Source organism: Ananas comosus, unplaced genomic scaffold, assembly GCF_001540865.1.
Source record: "Ananas comosus cultivar F153 unplaced genomic scaffold, ASM154086v1, whole genome shotgun sequence".
Taxonomy (NCBI): domain Eukaryota; kingdom Viridiplantae; phylum Streptophyta; class Magnoliopsida; order Poales; family Bromeliaceae; genus Ananas; species Ananas comosus.
The window spans coordinates 7,408-14,850 of record NW_017891418.1 but is presented as its reverse complement, the minus strand read 5'-3'; the positions used below and the strand labels follow the sequence as shown (position 1 = coordinate 14,850).

Sequence of the window (7,443 nt, the reverse complement as noted above, 5' to 3'; positions counted from 1 at the left end):
AATTGGAGCTGATTCTATTGCTAATTCGGCTCCAATAATGTCAAAATGCAAAGGAATTGCTTCCAAATTGGATTGGTAGCTTGTGAAGGTCCCTTGGTATCTTTTGGACATGTTTGGGTGAAATCGGAGTGAAAACGGAAACTTTAGAATTTTCTGTAAAGAACGGGACTGAGAAAATTAGCAGAAAATGCACAGTGTTAGAAAATTATGAAAATTGGCAGAGATGTCAGGAACATTTTTATGAGGCTAGATTTGAAGTTTCAGATTTTTCTGACATCTGTAGAGAGAGAAATAGCATCTGGAAGTTATCTGATAAAGATTACAGTTCGGGACAGTTCGCAGTGACCAAACAGGGTCGAAACTGAAATGTTAAAATTTCAGTAGACTTGTTAAGTAAAACCGAACATGCCTGCCAAATTTGAGCTCAATCGGACTTTCGGAAGGGCCTGCGAAGGGTATCTGATCTGAGTTGTGAAACGGATAAGTCGAGGGGCATTTTGGTAAATTGGACAAGTTAGTGGAATTCCACTAACCTGCTGCCAGGCTCTCCCTTCCATCCTTATCCACCCTTGCAGCCTACATACGTAGAGAGAGAGAAAGAGGAGAAGAGAAAAGAGAAGAAACAGAAGAAAAAGAAGATAAAGAGGTGAGTTTGTTACCTCTCTCTCTGTCATCTCTCTCCCTCTCAGCTCTCTCCCTGCAGCTACTGGTTGTAGCATCAGCAGCAGCTGCAGCTGCTGTCAGCAGGAGCAGCAGCAAGCAGTCAGCATCAGCAGCAGCATAAGCTGCTGAGTAGCAGCTTCAGCTCAGCCTGCTGCTGAGTAGTCAGCAGCAGGAGTAGCAGCAGCAGCCTCAGCAGTAGTATTAGCAGCAGCAGCCCTGCAGGCTTGCTGCTGAAGCTCAGCAGGATCAGCAGCAGTAGCAGAAGCTGCTGAGCAGCAGCTTCAGCAGCTGCAGGAGCAGCAGCAGCTTAACAGCAGTAGCAGTAGCAGCAGCTTGCACACAGCTGCTGTCAGCAGCAGCAGGAACAGCATCAGCAGCAGCTGCTGCAGGGGAAAGAAAAGAAAAGAAAGAAAGAAAGAAAGGAAAAGAAAAGAAAGAAAGAAAGAAAGAGAAGAAAAATGAAAGAAAGGAAATGAAAGAGAGAAAAATGGGATCAAAGTATTTGGACAGTTTTTCCTCATTGTTTTGAGGTTCGTGGGCTAATAAGGGTTGAATTACGCTATGTAATTATGAAAATTGCATTGGAAAGGGGTTTTTATAAAAACTGACCCCGATAATGCACTTTTGCAGGATAGAAGCGCTATCGCGAAATTGACCGCGTACAAAGCTAATTGGGGGTAAAAGAAACGCGCTGGCGAAATCGGTTCGGCAATCCGTCGCTCCTACGCGAAGATATCGCCAAAAGAAGATTTTCGGCGTCGATAGTCACGAGCGCGCGTCGCGATTCTCGGGAAACCGCTAGAAGCGCATTTCTCCCATTCCGGCATCAAAGAAAGGTGGGTTGTGCTTTACCGAAGTGATTAGGTCACTTCCATGCCAAAGTAAATCATAGTTTCACTTGACGCATATATGACGATAACTGTTGACATATGAATGCTAAATGCATACAAGTAGGCCTATATGAGTGTGGGCGTATGTTAATGCTAGATGATCCATGTGAATGTGAATGCTAAGTGAATATGAATAGGAATATGAATATGAATATGAGTATGAATATGAATGCCATATGAATGCTAGATGCACATGGATATTGAACGCTAGATACATATGAATAAAATTGTCGAAATGTGAATACAAATGCTAAAGTAAACATAATTGTTGATACATGATACATGAAAGCTAGTGTTAAAGGCTTATGAATATGAATGTTTAACGTCTATGTCTAAACATATATGAAAGTGAATGTATTGATAACCATGTTAGATGTATAATTGTTGATACATGAAAGCTAATACTTGTGAATATGAAGGTTTGATGCTTATATCCAAACACATATGAAAATGAATATACTATAATTCAAGCTATATGAATATCGATAATTCTCGTTGATTAGAAACCTCAACGGTAACAAGATACATGAGAACATGTGAACTATGAACCTAGGCAAGAACACCTAGGGTGATGTATAGATCGAGTGGCATGAACCTAGTGTTATTGAACATAGGTCGGACATTAACCTAGCGTCATTGGCCCTAGGTCAAGTAAGTTAACCTAGAGTTGAGATCTAGGAGAAAGAATATTAAACCTAGTGTAAACGAACCTAGGTTATGATGTAATGAAACACTCGATAAAAAGTAAATGAAGTTGTGAATTATAGTGGCAATAGGACCACTAGAAAGTGAATAGTATAGACCTAAGAAGGTCGTCAACATAGGGTCAGTGAGTAAACCCTTAAGTTGTGAAATGGATTCCGGAATCCTTAGGAATGGTGTGATGGCAGAAATAGAATCTTAACTACGGGATTGACGGTTCTCCTCTCCCGGTAGTGATTCAACGGGATTGACGGTTCTCCTCTCCCGGTATGCCATGAAACAAGTGAAGTGAATCGAAACTACGGGATCGACGGTTCTCCTCTCCCAGTAGTGATTCAACGGGATTGACGGTTCTCCTCTCCCGGAGCTAACGGGTTTGACGGTTCTCCTCGCCCATTGAGCTTGAGCGACTTAAGGTCACGGGGATCGACGGTTCTCCTCTCCCTGTGATGGACCTAGTGTCGCGTGGACTTAAGGCTGAGGTGTTGTGAGACGTCCTTCACCTCGAGCCTGACTTGACGCAGTACTCCGCGGTTGATTGACTCAAGACCGAGTCGAGTGGCTAGATGGCTAAGGTAAAGTAACCTTAGGAAAGAATCGCCAGTGAGTACAGTAAGAATAAAGAATAAAGCATAAAGAAAAGAATAAAGAAAATAGCTAATGAATGAAACTAGCTAAGAAAGAATAAAACGGCTACAAGTAAAGAATGGCTAATGATATAAAGTAGAATCAAGTAAGCTACTTTCATGATTTACAGGTATTGCATAGTGCATAGCAGGGAGGCAAGGTATGGTTCTATTTGTTGCATCATTAAATATCTATCTATCTATTTGTTGAACTAACCTACTGTTGCCTCCTTTGGACCTGGTGGGTCGAGCTGGTCGAGCTCTTCTCTTGGGTGGCCGTACCCACTGGAAACTATATTTATATAGTTCTCACCCCCGTGTTGTTTTGGGGGTACAGGTTACACGCGAGCGGCGCGGCGGCGCGAGGACAGGGCGTAGCTTCGTAGATAGCGCCCCACCACTGAGACTGAGATAGCAACACCCTGAAGAGGTCAAGTTCAGAGTTCAAATGGAAAGAAATAAAATTGTAGTAATTTGTATAAGTTTCGTATTAACTTAAAAGCATATGTGGTTATGTAAATGTAAAATATTGTAAATGTAAAAGAATCTCTGAGATGAATGCTTGTAATAGCATAGTTTGCACTTTATGTTTTCGATACATATGCAATCTACATACTTGCTACAGTTCCTGGTTGGAACCTCTTGTATTGCAGTGTTTAGATTGTTGACGCCTAGAACGTACAGGGGAAGCTCTGTCCGTTCGGCGGTCTGTCGACGAGCCCAAATCCGACCAAATAGGCGGAGCTCGGGGCGTGACAAAGAGCATCTGAGAGCGGTGTTGCAAATACTCAGACAGGAGAAGCTCTATGCAAAGTTAAAGAAGTGTGACTTTTGGCTAAAGGAGGTCACATTTTTGGGTCATGTGGTATCGAGCGACGGAGTTTCGGTAGACCCGAAGAAAGTAGAGGCGATCAAGGATTGGCCTCGCCCAACGAATGTAGCGGAGATCCACAGTTTTCTTCGACTGGCGGCCTACTACCGGCGGTTCGTGGAGGGGTTCGCCAAAATAACCACTCCACTAACGCGCCTCACGCATAAAGGAGTAAGATATGTGTGGAGCGACGATTGCGATCGAAGTTTCGAAGAGTTGGAGAGCAGGTTGACGTCGACCCCGATTCTTGCTTTGCCGACTCCGGGGGAGACCTTTGTAGTGTACAGTGATGCCTCGTATATTGGTCTCGGGTGTGTATTAATGCAAAATGGGCGAGTCATTGCGTATGCATCGCGCCAATTAAAGAGCTATGAGAAGAACTACCCGATTCACGACCTCGAGTTAGCCGTGGTGATCTTTGCGCTAAAGCTTTGGAGACATTACTTGTATGGTGAACATTGTGAGGTATACACCGATCACAAGAGTCTCAAGTACTTGTTCACCCAGAAAGAGTTAAATATGTGCCAACGGCGGTGGTTGGAATTGTTGAAGGACTACGATGTCACTATACTATACCACCCGGGGAAAACCAATGTTGTGGCCGATGCTCTAAGTAGAAAATCGGCGGAAAACTTAGCGATGGCGATTACGCCCCAACCGCTGTTACAAAAGGAAATGCAAAGATTTGGGTTGGAAATGGTAGCGCCGGGAGTGCCGGCTACACTTGCCGCATTAGTTGTGGAACCGACCCTATTTGAGAGAATCAAAGAGTTACAGGCTTCGGATCCTTATCTTCAAAAGGTAGGCGAAGTTGAAAAAGGTAGTGCTGAGGATTTTGGCATTGGAGCAGACGGCGCGCTTCGATTTCGAAAACGTTGGTGTGTGCCTAAGGATGATGAGTTACGAAGGGCGATTATACAAGAAGCGCATCAATCCCCTTATAGTATATACCCCGGCGGCACTAAAATGTACAAGGACTTGAAAGAACATTATTGGTGGCCGGGTATGAAAAGAGATATTGGGGAGTACGTGGCGCAATGTTTAACGTACCAACAAGTTAAAGCAGAGCGCCGATTTCCGGCGGGAAAGCTACAAAGTCTACTAATACCCGTGTGGAAATGGGAAGATATAGCGATGGACTTTGTTACCGGTTTTCCTCGATCACAAGGCGGACACGATGCGATATGGGTGATAATGGATCGATTGACAAAGTCGGCACACTTTTTGCCGATACATACTACGTGGTCGGGAGACAAGTTAGCTCAAGTCTATCTCGACGAGGTTGTGAGACTTCATGGGGTTCCAGTGTCGATCGTATCGGATCGCGACCCCAGGTTCACATCCCATTTTTGGAAGAGCTTACAAGACGCGCTAGGCACGCGGCTCGACTTTAGCACAGCGTTTCATCCCCAGAGCGATGGACAGTCGAAGCGGACGATACAAATCCTTGAGGATTTACTTCGAGCGTGTGTGCTAGATTATAAAGGAGGATGGCATGATTTCTTGCCTATGGCGGAGTTCGCCTACAATAATAGCTACCAAGAGAGTATAGCGATGGCACCTTTTGAGGCACTATATGGACGTAAGTGTCGTTCTCCTATCCATTGGAGTGACATGGGCGAGAGAACGGCTCTTGGCCCGAATGTAGTGCGGGAGGCGGAAGAGAAGGTTCGCCTTGCCCGTCAACGGTTAGCGACGGCGCAATCTCGGCAAAAGAGTTATGCCGACAAGCGGAGAAAAGATTTAGAGTTTGCGGTTGGAGACCGTGTATTTTTAAGAGTATCGCCAATGCGAGGAGTAAAACGATTTGCAGTCCGTAGGAAGTTAAGCCCCCGATACGTCGGACCGTTTGAGATATTAGAGCGTGTGGGTACGGTGGCATACAAGCTCGCACTACCACCGAGACTCGCGGGAGTTCACAATGTTTACCATGTGTCCAATCTCCGAAAGTATATTCGCAATTCGACACATGTGTTGGAGTATGAGCCCGTAGAGTTACGTGAGGATATGTCTTATGAGGAGTACCCGGTGTGCATCCTCGATCGAGAAGTGAAGAAGTTGCGAAGTCGCAAGATTCTGTATGTAAAAGTCCAATGGAGCAACCATGCTGTGCGAGAAGCCACTTGGGAGCTCGAGGAGTCAATGCGGAGAGAGTATCCGCATCTATTTGAATCGACGAGTTAAGATATGCGTAATTTCGCGGACGAAATTATTTTTAAGGGGTGGAGAATGTAATATACCGAAAATTCGAAAAATAAATATCGAACTTTAGTCAAATTGACCAAAGTGCGAGGATGGTACACTTCGGAAAGTCCGAAGGTGTTAAAATGGGTAAAAGTGCGTTGTGGAAGGTTTTCTAGAGCTAAAGAATCAAATTCTGCAAACTGCAGATTTTGAGCTCTCGGGGACCGGTCCCTGGTGGAGAGACCGGTCCCCGAACGCGTATGAAATGAGACAGCCGAAAAATCGGCTAAGTCCTGAGAAATTAGCTCTCGGGAACCGGTCCCTGCCTGAGAGACCGGTCCCCGAGAGACCGGTCCCCCAAAGAAGAGACCGGATGCATTGCGCGCAGCAGCTCTGGCTGCGCGGGGAGAGCCTTCGGGAACCGGTCCCTGAAGGAGAGACCGGTCCCCGCCTGCGCGAACAGCCCAGTCCAGACTGTGTGAAAGAGTGAAAGTTGAGGTGTAACGCACTGGACCTTTGCAAATTGCGAGGTTCGAGTGTTTGGATGTATTTCGAGCTTTTCCACACTTGGTGGAGGGTTGTAGAATGTTTTCCGACCTAAAAAGTTCGAAAATTGGAATTCTGGACAAGTCCTGAGAGTTTCTACTCTCGGGGACCGGTCCCTGGAAGGAGAGACCGGTCCCCCAGTGAACAGTGTTGCGGCAGCCCTGAGGCAACCGGTCCCCGAGCGCGCCTTCGCAGAGAGAGATCGGTCCCACGCAAGGAGAGACCGGTTCCCGAACGATGGTCTTCCGGGTTCGCAGCGAGAGACCGGTCCCTGCTGGGGAGAGACCGGTCCCTCTGGGCGAAAACTGCCCAGACCGGGCTGATGTAATATTAGATTTTTGAGGGGCCCCACAGGAATTTGTTACAAGAGAAGGCTTATATGGCCACTTCTCCTTCTCCCCTTCCTCACTTCACCATTTCTCTTGCTTCTAGAGAGAGAGAGAGAGGGAGAGAGTGGGAGAGGAAGGAGAAGAAGAGCTTGTAGAGAACTTGGAGCTTCACCTCCACCCTTTCTTCTCCCTTTTGGTGGATTGGAGCTTACTTTTGGAGCTTGGTGGTCGACCAAACATCAACCTTGGGCATTTTGAGCTTGGATTGAAGCTTCCAAAGGGTTAGTATCATGTTTCCCTCCTCTAGATTCTTGTTTTGGTGATTTTTGGGAAATGAAACCCTAAAAATGAGACTTAGGGTTTATTTTTGGGGCTTTTTGATCTAGGGCTTTTGAGGCTAGATTAATTGGTTTAGAACCTTCCTTGGGCTTGGATTGGAAGGGTTCTAGCTCTCTTTTGGAGCTTTGGAAGAGATTTCTTCTCTTGAGGTGAGTTTTGGCCATTTTTGCTTCTAGGTTAATGTTTGATCTTATGGTTGGTCGTAATGCCCTCGTATCTCTTCACTGATTACTTTTAGGGTATTTTGAGACTCGGGGACAACTTTGTTCGGCGAAACGAGACCCTACGCGACG

At 45.8% G+C, this 7,443-nt stretch overlaps 1 long non-coding RNA gene across 1 annotated transcript; it reads left to right on the top strand.

Annotated features, from left to right (window-relative positions):
• The first annotated feature begins 609 nt into the window (after positions 1–609).
• On the top strand, positions 610–3,479 carry LOC109704918. Its single transcript, XR_002214528.1, has 3 exons — positions 610–646; positions 1,294–1,499; positions 3,219–3,479. It is a non-coding gene; the product is annotated as an uncharacterized LOC109704918 (long non-coding RNA).
• The last annotated feature ends 3,964 nt before the right edge of the window (positions 3,480–7,443 follow it).